At 35.5% G+C, this 13,475-nt stretch overlaps 1 pseudogene; it reads right to left on the bottom strand.

Moving 5' to 3' along the window:
- Positions 1–579: 579 nt before the first annotated feature.
- LOC114084102 (RNA-binding motif protein, X chromosome pseudogene) lies at positions 580–3,570 on the bottom strand (annotated as a pseudogene).
- Between the last annotated feature and the right edge of the window lie 9,905 nt (positions 3,571–13,475).

Raw genomic sequence — 13,475 nt, 5'->3', positions numbered from 1 at the left:
TTATGGAATTATTTTGAACAGTTTTCCTCTTAAAATCCAAAAAAAAAAAAAAAAAAAAACATTTCATGGAGAGATAGTTAATACATCCTCTCCCCTACAAAAGTGAACATACCCCCTTAGTAGGATTCAAGTAACACAGCAAAAGTAGTATTTATTTTTTCTTTATGGAAAATTTGGTAAGCAACTGAGTGTATTGTACACCCTTTGCAGAGAAGATGTGAACCCTCCTTCCTGTCTACCACCTCCACCCCTTGAATAGATGTCACTTGGGCTGCTTGAACAGGTTTCCAACTTCCACCATCCCCATCCAGGGAGCTGTTGTAATCACCATAGCGACTGCTTCTGGTGAGCTGGTGGGTGTCCTCGGTGGGGATCCTTGTGTAGGTGGCTCCATGCAGGAGCTCCTGTCTCTAAGAGCTTCCAGCCCGATGATCAGAACCATCTCTATCAGGACTCCCCATAGCCCTCAAGATCACTATAGCTTTTAGAAGAATGTTCCCCTGGAGAATTACAATGGCCATAATCACATATGCATATGTATGCATGTTCTCCACATGGCTGAACGTGATTCTCTGCATCTCAGACTCTGCTTGCATAACTATCTTTAGCAGAGTAACCAGCATCTCTCGGTGACACATAATCATCTCTCCGTGAAGAGACTTGTTTCCTGCGGGGCCCTCTCCATAATTCTCTCTCCCAGGAGACACGGGGACCTCATCCTCCCATACTACTCTTGCTCTTGGTTGGAGCAGATGGAGCAGATCTTTAAGAGGAGGATCTCCACTTCTTGAAGTTGGATCTCTTTTAACAGGAAACAGCACCCTAGAAGAACTCACGCTGAGATTCAGAATATATCTATCATCATCCAAGTGTCCTGCACGTGAAGGACCCCTCTTGTTCCTCCACTTCCTCCTGTGCCACATCTCAGGCTTCTTGGAGGCCCTCTGTTTCTTGAAAGAGATGGTAGTCTTCACCTACTACCACCCTCAAAAGATGGTTTGTTGGCCCTCTCTCCTTTAATTGTTTTTCTATTCAAAGACTTTCCATTTGTATCTTTGGCAGCATCTTTAGCATCAGCTGGGCTTTGAAAAGTAATACAAGCAAAGCTTCTGGACTTGGTTTCCTTGTCTTTCATCAAAAGAACTTCCCGTATACTCCAAATTTCCCAAATACTACTTCAGGAGTCTTTTTTTTTTTTTTTTTCTGGTCTCTGTATTTTTTTTAAATTTTTTTTATTGGTTGTTCAAAACATTACAAAGCTCTTGACATATCATATTTCATACTTTAGATTCAAGTGGGTTATGAACTCCCATTTTTACCCCGTATACAGATTGCAGAATCACATCGGTTACACATCCACATTTTTACATAATGCCCTATTAGTAACTGTTATATTCTGCTACCTTTCCTATCCTCTACTATCCCCCCTCCCCTCCCCTCCCATCTTCTCTCTCTACCCCATCTACTGTAATTCATTTCTTTCCTTGTTTTTTTCCCCATTCCCCTCACAACCTCTTATATGTAATTTTATATAACAAGGAGGGTCTCCTTCCATTTCCATGCAATTTCCCTTTTCTCTCCCTTTCCCTCCCACCTCATGTCTCTGTTCAATGTTAATCTTTTCCTCCTGCTCTTCCTCCCTGCTCTGTTCTTAGTTGCTCTCATTATATCAAAGAAGACATTTGGCATTTGTTCTTTAGGGATTGGCTAGCTTCACTTAGCATAATCTGCTCTAATGCCATCCATTTCCCTGCAAATTCCATGATTTTGTCATTTTTTAGTGCTGCGTAATACTCCATTGTGTATAAATGCCACATATTTTTTATCCATTCATCTATTGAAGGGCATCTGGGTTGGTTCCACAGTCTAGCTATTGTGAATTGTGCTGCTATGAACATCGATGTGGCAGTATCCCTGTAGTACGCTCTTTTAAGGTCTTCAGGGAATAGTCCGAGAAGGGCAATAGCTGGGTCAAATGGTGGTTCCATTCCCAGCTTTCCCAGGAATCTCCATACTGCTTTCCAAATTGGCCGCACCAATTTGCAGTCCCACCAGCAATGTACAAGAGTACCCCTTTCCCCACATCCTTGCCAGCATTTTTTGTTGTTTGACTTCATAATGGCTGCTAATCTTACTGGAGTGAGATGGTATCTTAGGGTGGTTTTGATTTGCATTTCTCTGACTGCTAGTGATGGTGAGCATTTTTTCATGTACTTGTTGATTGATTGGATGTCCTCCTCTGAGAAGTGTCTTTTCAGGTCTTTGGCCCCTTTGTTGATTGGTTTATTTGTTTTCTTATTGTTTAATTTTTTGAGTTCTTTGTATATTCTGGATATTAGGGCTCTATCTGAAGTGTGAGGAGTAAAAATTTGTTCCCAGGATGTAGGCTCCCTATTTACCTCTCTTATTGTTTCTCTTGCTGAGGAAAAACTTTTTAGTTTGAGTAAGTCCCATTTGTTGATTCTTGTTATTAACTCTTGTGCTATGGGTGTCCTATTGAGGAATTTGGAGCCCGACCCCACAGTATGTAGATCGTAGCCAACTTTTTCTTCTATCAGACGGCGTGTCTCTGATTTGATATCAAGCTCCTTGATCCATTTTGAGTTAACTTTTGTGCATGGTGAGAGAAAGGGATTCAGCTTCATTTTGTTGCATATGGATTTCCAGTTTTCCCAGCACCATTTGTTGAAGATGCTATCCTTCCTCCATTGCATGCTTTTAGCCCCTTTATCAAATATAAGAAAGTTGTAATTTTGTGGATTGGTCTCTGTGTCCTCTATTCTGTACCATTGGTCCACCTGCCTGTTTTGGTACCAGTACCATGCTGTTTTTGTTACTATTGCTCTGTAATATAGTTTGAAATCTGGTATCGCTATACCGCCTGATTCACACTTCCTGCTTAGAATTGTTTCTGCTATTCTGGATCTTTTGTTTTTCCATATGAATTTCATGATTGCTTTATCTATTTCTACAAGAAATGCCATTGGGATTTTGATTGGCATTGCATTAAACCTATAGAGAACTTTGGGTAATATCACCATTTTGATGATGTTAGTTCTTCCTATCCATGTACAGGGTATATTTTTCCATCTTCTAAGGTCTTCTATTTCTCTCTTTAGGGTTCTGTAGTTTTCATTATATAAATCTTTCACCTCTTTTGTTAGGTTGATTCCCAAGTATTTTGGTTTTTTTGAGGATATTGTGAATGGAGTGGTTTTCCTCATTTCCATTTCAGAAGATTTGTCACTGATATACAGGAATGCCTTTGATTTATGTGTGTTGATTTTATATCCTGCCACTTTGCTGAATTCATTTATTAGCTCTAATAGTTTCTTTGTAGACCCTTTTGGGTCTGTTAGATATAGTATCATATCATTCAAAAATAGTGATAATTTAAGTACTTCTTTTCCTATTTTTATGCCTTTAATTTCTTTTGTCTGTCTAATTGCTCTGGCTAGTATTTCTAGAACTAAATTGAATAGAAGTGGTGAGAGAGGGCATCCCTGTCTTGTTTCTGGTCTCTGTATTGAGGTTTCCTATGAAAAGTCTCCCAGGCCCATCAGCTCCCATCGCTTTGCATTTCCTGGCTTTCAGGGTGCTTGGTGTTCTCTGTATCATTTTTCAGCTCCTGTGTAGCAGAAACAGGGACTCCTGATTGAGGACTGGAAGCTTAGAATGGGTTCAAAGAATCACTTATATAGCTCTTCGTGTGTATGTTCTAGACATTAATCCTTTGTCAGTTACAAGTGTGGCAAATATTTTCTTCCAGAGACTTGCCTTTTTAAAAATTCCCTTTATAAAGTCTTCTTATAGAATAGAACTAAATTTTTAAAATTTATTAGAAAGCATCATTCTTTCATGTTTTCATTTTGGTGTTTGGAGAAATCCTTCAAATATGAATCTTTGATAGACTCATATTTTGTCTTTTAAAATCTTAAAGTTTTGCCTTTGTTTTTCTTTAATACTTACATTCAGGATGTGTGCTAAAAATCCAATTTCATTTTTTCCATATGTATAATCAATGTCCTGGCTCTATTTACTGAAGAACCCATTTTTCCCTTGCTAATTTGCAATGCTGACTCAGATGTCCAGGAGGATTCCATTCGTGTGCTGGTCTGGGCCAAATTTGTTCTGTTCTAAGCAATTTGTCTCTTTCTGCATCAATACCACATTGTTCTAATTTCTGTAGCTTTACAATAATTCTTGGTATTTGTGAGGTAATTGCTGACATCTTATGCTTCACAAGTGTCTTGGCTGTTCTTTGCTTTTTTGCTCTTCATATAAATTTTACAATCAGTTTATCAAATATCACAAAAATCTTGTTGGGCCTCAACTGAAATTGCATCTATAAATCCACTGGGAGGGAAACAATGTCTTTGTTGTATTTAGATTATAGTCTATTTCTCTATTTGTTTAAGTTCTTTTAAAACTGTTTAAATATAGTTATATAATTTTTCTCATTAAATGTTTTTTTTAATCTTTTGTTAGTAATTCAGTCCTAGTTTTTAAATATTTTTTGAGTCTCTTTTTTTAAAGGGTCCATTTTCAAACTGTTTGTTGCTGGTATATAAAAATGCCAAAAATTAAAAATGCAAAAAAAAATTATTCTGAAATAATTGTAAGTTCACAGGAAGTTGGGAAGATAGTACAGAGGGCCTGTGTGCCTTTCACCGACTCTCCTACAATGGTTCCATCCTTTATAAATGTCGTATGATATCAAAATCAGGAAACCAACAGTGGTATGTGTGTGTATAGTTCTGTTGTATCACTTGGGTAGATCTGGATAAGCAGCACTGCTATCAAAGGGTAGAATTGTTCTATCCCAACAAGACTCTACCTGGAGCTAACCCCTGTTTTGTTCTGTCCACCAGTTGCTTCCTTCCCCATTATCATTAACCTCTGGCCACTAATCTTTTGCCCATTTCTACAACTTTATCATTTTAAGAATTAAATATAATGGAACCATTCAGCATGTGACAGATATTGGCTTTCTTCACGCGGCATAATGCTCTTGAGATTCAGTCAAGTTGTTGTATCAATAGTTTGTTCCTTTCTCCTGCTCAATAGTATTCCTTGTGTCAGAGTTTGTTTAAATATCTACCTATTACAGGACATTTGGATTGTTTTCAATTTTTGGCTTATTATAAATCGGGTTGCTATGAATAACTGCACAAGTTTTTGTGTGGATTTAAGTTTTCACTTCTCTGGGATAAATGCTCAAGGGTACATTGTTGGGTAGTATTGATACCGCTGGTTACTGGTGACGAGTTCTGCTCCCTCAAATGTTGAAGTTTGAACATTAGAGAAGCAGCCAAGGCAAACATATAAAGCAGGGTTTATTTAAAAAGGGGTAACATAGACTTCTCCCAGGACAGAAAAGGGGGCCTAGCTGTTATCCTAGTATACCCAGAAGCCAGAGGTTCTGCCTTTTTTTTTATAAATCCTAGGCTTCCTTTGTTCTCCTGCCCTCTTCCCCTAATCTCTCTCTTTCCTGAATACGTGACTAGGCCTAGAAAATTCTCCGTGGGATGACCAAAGGGTGGGAAACCGGTGGGCTGAAGGGGGAAGGGCAGGATGGTGCAGCCAAGGACACAACCTTATAGCTCCCTGTAGGGAGGTTACCTTGACATCAGGTTGGAGCAGGGGCAGGTTCTTGATATGGGTGGAGGAGGGGCTCTGAAGGAATTAACATTTCAATCCTTCTGGAGACAGTCTCCAATTTCCTGGACTCACTCAAATTGGCCTCCTTGATCCGACCTGACTCAATTTACCTATCTATGCTGACTGCCTGTCTAATTCTGGCTTCAATATGGTAAGCAAATCTCGCATTTTTTTAGGAAATGGCCAATTTTTATGCATTCTTACCAGTGTGTGATATTGTCACTATACTTATTTTTAGCTACTGTAATAGGTGTGTAGTAGATAGCTCATGTTTTCTTAGTTTTCATTTCTCTAATGGCTAATGATATTGAACATCTTGTCATATGCTTATTTGCCCTCCTTTGGTCCCCTTTATCAAGTGTCTTTAGCCCATTTTCTATTCAGATTGTTTGATTTGTTTTTTTACTGTTAAGCCTTGAGAGTTCATCTCCCAGTTTGAACTTATCTTCTCATTTTCTTAACAGAATCTTTTGCAGAGCAAAAGTTTTTACTTTTGATAAATTTCAACTTACTGATTTTTCTTTTATGGATCATGCTTTTGGTGTCAGATCTAAGAGCTCTTCCTAATTTCTAAAGATTTTCTCTTGCATTTTTCCTAAAAGCTTTGTAGCATTAAATTTAATGTTTAAATATAAGATCCATTTTGAGTTAATTTTTATATGAAGTGTGAAATTTAGGTTGTGTTAATTTTTCTTATAACATGGATCTCCAATTTTTTGAAATAACTATTCTTCCTCCATTAAAATCCTCTTGCGCTTTTGTAAAAATTATTTGGCTATATTTGCCCGGGTTTATTTCTAGATTCTCTATTCTGTTCCATTGATCTATATGCTTATCATTCCACCAATACTTCAAGATCTGAATCAATGGATAATTAATGAGTTTAATATTTTATTGAGTTATTCTTCCTACTTTCTTCTTTTTAAAAATTGTTTTAGCTTATCCTACTTCCTTTGCCTTTCCATATAAATTTTAGAATAATCTTATCTATGTGTGCAAAAAAATCTTACTGCAATATTGAGAGGATTTGGGTTGAATCCTTGTCAATTTGGAGAGAATTAATATTTTTATGATGTTGAATGTGTTATCTATGAATGTTTCTCCATTTATTTAAATCTTGGATTTCTCTTAAAGCTTTCTGCATAAATATCCTGGACATATTTTGTTAGTTTTTTCCCTATTTAATTTTTTGAGTGACTATAAATAGTGTTATATTTAAAATCTTAGTGCATTGATAGTATACATAATTAATTGTATATACAATTGAATTTTTGTTTTTCTTGTATCCTAAAACTTTGATGAACTTACTTTTCAGTTCTAGAGTTAAAAAATAAGTTGTTTGGATTTTCTCTGTATACCATCATGTTGTGTACAAATAGGGAGAGTTTTTTTTTTCTTTTTTATTTGTATGTGGTTCATTTCTTTTCTTGGATGGGTCCAGTCTAATCATGGAAATAATTGGAAGATGAAGAAGTGTGGGTCAGAGAGACAAGATAATGGAAGAAGAAGTTGGAAAAATTTGGAGGAGAGCTAAGATGCACAGGAGCTGGTTTTGAATATGTAGAAATGAGGACATGAGCCAAGTCATATGGTAACATCCAGATGAGAGTGGCTCTCAGCTGACATTCCTAGAAGGGAATGGGGACCTCAGTCCTATAACCTCAAAAAATGGAATTCTTTCAACTACCTTAATGATCAAGGACATGTATTATCTCCTAGAGCTGGCAGAGGGAAGTTCAGCTCTGATAACACATTGATTTCAGAGTGTGCAACTGTGTCAGACCTCTGACCTACAGAACTGTAATGTAACAAATGTGTGTAGGTCAAGCCACTGAGTTTGTGGTCACCTGTGATAACAGAGGTAGAAAACTAATGCATGCACAGTGTTCCTTACTATCTTTTTGGTGTCTTTAGGACCTGTAGTTATACCCACTGATGGTAATGACAATTTATTCCTTTTTATTTGATTTTCTTTTTTGTCTTGCTAGAGGTTTGTCACTTTCTGCTATTATTATTATTATTTAATCTTCTCCTGCTCACTTTCAGTTTATTTTGCTCTTTTTTCCTCTGGGTTTTGAGGGGAAAAACGCAGATTGTTGATTTGAACTTCTACCTTATTTCTTATCTATCATGCACATTTAGTAATATAAAATTCCCTCTCAGTGCCCTTCTTTAGCTGCTCCCCACCCATTTTGATATATTATGCTTGAATGTTCATTCAGTTCAGTGTGCTTTTTAGTTTCCCTTGAGCATTTTCCTTTGATCTATGCATTGTTTAGAACTGTGTTGTTTAGTTCCAAGGGTTTGGAGATTTTTGTGTTATCTTTTTGCTATTAATTTGTATTTTGATTCAATTGTACTTGGAAAACAAATTCCTTGTGATTTCCTTTTTCTAAAATTTGTTGAGGTTTGTTTTAGGACCTGGGTCATTGTCCGTGGTAGTGTTATCTTCTGCAAGTGCTTCTTTAATACAGAGTTATGAAAAATCATGCTGTGAATGGATAACACTATTTTCATTTGTCATATATGTAAGAAATAAAAAAAAAAAGAGTATTCTGCTGCTCTTGGACAGTTCTATAAAGGTCAATTCTTTTGCTTGATGGTGTAGTTAAGTTCTTTTGTATCCTTGCTGGTTTTCTGTCTAGTTGTGCTGGATGTTGAATTTTCCAGCTATTATTATGGAATTATGCATTGCTCCTTTCAGTTCTACCAGTTTTTGCCTCACATGTTTTGCAACTCTATTGTTTGGTGTATGCTCATTAAAGACTGCTGCATCTCCTGGATGGAGTTGACCTTTCTATCATAATGTAATGTTCCTCTTTACCTTGGTAATATTCTGTGTCCTAAAGTACACTTTTTTGGATATTAATATAAACACCTCTGCTTTATTTTGATTAGTGTTTGCCTGGTATATATTTTATTTCCTTTTACTTTTAACCTATGCTGTAATATTTTAAATGGGTTTCTTATTGATAGTGTATAAGTGGGTTGTGTTTTTAAAATCCATCAGTCAGTCTCTTTTAATTGGCATATTTAGACCACTTACATATAATATGATTAATGGAATGTTAGGGCTTAAGTACGCCACTTACTTGTTTATTTCCACTACTTATGAATTTTTCCTTTTCAGCATCCCTCTGCAGATTATGTATACATCTTTTAGAATTCTATTTTTTATTTACCTATAGTGTTTTTAGATACCTTTCTTTCTTTCTTTCTTCTTTGTTGTTTTTAGATATATATGACTGTAGGGTGTATTTTGACATATCATATATACATGGAGAGCAACCTTTTCCATTTAGGACCCTGTTCTGTGGTGGTACATGATGTGGAGTTACATTGGTTATATATTCATATATGAACACAGGAAAGTTATGTCTGATTCATTCTCCTGTCTTTCCTATTCCCAACCCCCTACCCTTCCCTTCATTAGCCTTTGTCTAATCCAGTGAACTTCTATACTTTTCCTCCCTACCATCCCTTATTATGGGTTAGCATCCACATATCAGAGAGAACATTTGGCCTTTGGTTTTTTGGGGACTGACTTATTTCACTTAGCATGATATTCTCCAGTTCCACCCATTTACCAGCAAATGACATAAATTCATTCTTCTTTATGGCTGAGTAATATGCTTGATCCATTCATCTGTTGAAGGTCACCTAGGTTAGTTCCATAGCTTGGCTATTGTCAATTGAGCTGCTATAAACATTGACATGGCTGCATTACTGTAGTATGCTGATTTTAAGTCCTTTGGGTATAAAACGAGGAGTGGGATAGTTGCGTCAAATTTTGGTTCCATTCCCAGTTTTCTGAGGAATCTCCATACTGCTTTCCAGAGTGGTCACACCAATTTGCAGTCCCACCAGCAAAGTATGAGTGTACCTTTCCCCCACATCCTCGCCAGCATTTAATCGTTCCTTGTATCGTTGATAATTGCCATTCTGACTGGAGTGAGATGGAATCTCCGTGTAGTTCTAAGTTGCATTTCTCTAATTGCTAGAGATGTTGAATACTTTTTTATATATTTTTTGACCATCGTGTTTCTTCCTCTATGAAGTGCCTGTTCAGTTCTTTGCCTATTTATCATTTATTGATAGAGTTTTTTTTTTTGGGAGGGTGGTATTAAGTTTTTTGAGTTCTTTGTATACTATGGAGATTAATTCTCTATTGAGGTGTAGATGGTAAAGATTTTCTCCCATTCTGTAGGCTCTCTCTTCACATTATTGATTGTTTCCATTGCTGTGAAGAAGCTTTTTAGTTTGATGCCATTCCATTTATAGTTTGATGCCATTCCATTTATTGGTTCTTGATTTTACCTCTTGCACTTTAAGAGTCTTATTGAGGAAGTCTGTTCTTGAGCTGACATGATGGAGAGTTGGGCCTACTTTTTCTTCTTTGGTCTTTGGTCTAATTCCTAGGTCCTTGATCCACTTTGAGTTGAGTTTTGTGCAGTGTGAGAGATATGGGTTTAATTTCAAGCTTCTACATGTGGATTTTTAGTTTTCCCAGCACCACTTGTTTAAGAGGCTATCTTATTTCCAATGTGTATTTTTGGCACCTTTGTCTAGGTACTTATGAGGGTATGTCTCTGTGTCTTCTATTCTGTTCCTTTGGTCTTCATGTCTATTTTGGTGCCAATACTATGCTCTTTTTGTTACTATAGCTCTGTAGTATAATTTAAGGTCTGGTAATGTGACGTTGTCTCCTGTATTATTTTTTGTCCAGAAGGATTGTGTTGGATATTCTGGGCCTATTATTTTTCTTGTTCTTTTTTTTATATTTATTTTTTAGTTTTTGGTGGACACAACATCTTTATTTTATTTTATGTGGTGTTGAGGATCGAACCTAGCGCCCCGCACATGCCAGATGAGCGCGCTATCGCTTGAGCCACATCCCCAGCCCCTGGGCCTATTATTTTTCAAAATGAATATCATGACTTCTTTTTCTATTTCTATGAAGAATATCATTGCAATTTTAATGGGAATGGCATTAAATCTGTATAGCTCTTTTGGTAGTATGGCCATTTTGACAATATTAGTTCTACCTATCCAAGAACTTGGAAGATCTTTCCATTTTCTAATGTCATCCTCAATTTCTTTCTTTAGTGTCAGATACATCATTTTAAAAACCATTTTCAGTGATTGTTCTAAGTATTACATCACCATTTATGGGTATTAGTATTTTATCAGTTTTAGTGTAGAAGTTTTACCTCCCTTTACATCCTTTATCTTCCTTCATTTTAGAATCTTAAATATTTTGTGTACATTGAGAGCACACTAATCCTATGTTATAATTTTGCCTTAACTGGAAACATAATTTAGAAAACTCAGGAAGAGAAGAAAAGTCTGTCGTCTTTATCCATATTATCCTGTTTCTGTTGCTCTTTCTTTCTTTCTTTCTTTCTGGTGTTTCAAGATTTCTTCTTTTATCATTTCTGTTTAGATAACTTTTTTAACTTTTACTTCATCTTCCTGTTCCTCTTTCTTCTTCTTCCTCCTCCTCCTCCTCCTCTTCCTACTCCTCCTTCATCTTGATAGTCTGGTTGTAACAAATTCTTTTAATTTTTCTTTCTTTGTGAGAATTTTCTTACGTTGTTCATTACAGAAGAAGAATTTTCCTGGATATAGAATTCTGAGTTGACAGCTCTTTTCTTTTCTAAAAATGTTTTTATTAGTGTGTTGTACTTATACATAATAGTGGAGTTCATCTTGACATAATCAAACATGCATGGAATATAATTTGCTCCATTTCAGATCCCAGTACTTCCTCTTTCCCTCCCCCCTTCCCTTCTGTTTCCGTTCTACTTCTATTTATTTATTGTTTTTAAAAATTGATGCTTTATTAGATATATGTAAAGGTGGAATTCACTGAGTCATTTATTCATTTAAATACATAGCACAATTTGGTGTTTAAACATTTGAAGTGTTATGCCACTTTGTATTGGCTCTCATGATTTTTGACGAGAAATATGAAATTTGAATAATTTTTCCCTTATAGGGAAGTTGCTGTTATGATAAGTTGCTTTCAAGATGTTTTTCTTTTTCTTTTCTTTTTTTTTTTTTTTTATTTTCAGAAACTTAACTTGGCATGGATTCTTTGCATTTACCCTGTGTGGAGTTTGCTCAGGCCCTTGAATCTATAGGTCTATGTCTTCTGCTAAAATTGGGAAGTTTTCAGTTATTATTTTTACAGATTCATTCTCTTTCTTCTCTCTTTCTGGGACTCTGACAACATAAATGCTGGATCTTTTGTGATAGTTCCACAGGTCCTTGGGGCTCTTTTTTTTTTTTTTTTTCAATCTATATTTATCTCTGTTCAAATTGGGTAATTTTTACTCTTCTGTGTTCTACTTTAATGATTCTTTCCTTTTGTTTTGATCATTTTGCTTATAATCTTATAAATTGATTTTTATTACTTTAAAAACAAACTTTTAATTTAAAAATAGGTCTAGGTTTACAGAAAAGTTATAATGGTAATACAGAGAGTTCCTAGTACAGACCTATACTAACATCTTACATTAGTATGTGTGTTTGTCACCATTAAATAACCAATATTGATAAATTATTATTATTTAGATTTTTAAGAAAATTCAATGCTAAGGATCAAACCCAGGGCCTCATGCAATGCTATGCAAATACTTTACCACTAAGCTACACCCCTATTCCCGATACATTGTTATCAAAGTCCATATTTTATACAGATTTCCTTACTTTTTACTTGATGTCTTTTTTTTTTTTTGTTATTGTTCCACGAGACCAAATTAACTTTGTCAAGTTTCTTTGAGTTGTGACGTTTCCTCTGATTTTCCTTGTTTTTGATGATTTTGATGGTCTTATATATTACATAATGTCCTTTAATTGATATTTTCTTATTACTAGACTGTGGTAATGGGCTTTTTTTGGAGAAAGAACACCAAGGTAAAATGTGTGTCATATGTTATATGATGTATCATATAAAGGGTACACAATGTTAATATACTATCATTGTAATGATCATTGTTGGTATTAGTCTTCATCACTTGAATGAGGTAGTATTTGCCACATGTCTCTATTATAAAGTTACTCATTTACCTCTTTTTAAATCTGTTTTTTTTTTTTTGGAAGAAAGTCATTATGTGCAACTCATACTTAAAAAAATGGCTAGTTAAATAAAATATTTGAAATTCTTCATGAAAGAGTTGTCATTCCTCCCTTTCTTTCTCTCTGTCTTAGTATGGGCTCATGGATATTTATTATATAATCCAAGAATATGTTATTTCTTATGTTGTTCAAATTGTTTCAGCTTTGGCCACTGGGAATTCTTTCAATTGGCTCCATATCCCTTTGATACACCCACACTAGTATGGGTATTCTTTTTAAAAAAACACTTACTTTGTTTTGCTACAATAGACTCCTTTCTTATCCTGCATATTTTTGCTTCAGTTCTAGAGTCAACCTTGTCATCATGGAGCCCTGATTTTGTTCATCAGAGAAGGGTATTAAAAACCAAGGTGTGGTCCAAATCTTCATCACATCCGATTAGGCCATGACTTCCTTAACAAGACTCCTAAAGCACAAGAAGTAAAATCAAGAATTAATGAATGGTTTGGACTCAAACTAAAAAGCTTCTTCTCAGCAAAAGAACATCAATGAGGTGAACAGAGAAATCTTGGGAGCAAATTTTTGCCACGTATATGTCAGATAGAACACTAATCTACAGGATATAAAAAGAACTCAAAATACTTAACATCAAAAAAACAAACAAACAACCCAATCAATAAATGGACTAAGGAGCACAGACACTTCTCAGAAGAAGATACACATTCAATCAACAA

The sequence above is a fragment of the Marmota flaviventris genome, chromosome 15 (assembly GCF_047511675.1).
Source record: "Marmota flaviventris isolate mMarFla1 chromosome 15, mMarFla1.hap1, whole genome shotgun sequence".
Lineage (NCBI taxonomy): Eukaryota > Metazoa > Chordata > Mammalia > Rodentia > Sciuridae > Marmota > Marmota flaviventris.
This window is presented reverse-complemented; position numbering and strand designations above follow the sequence as displayed.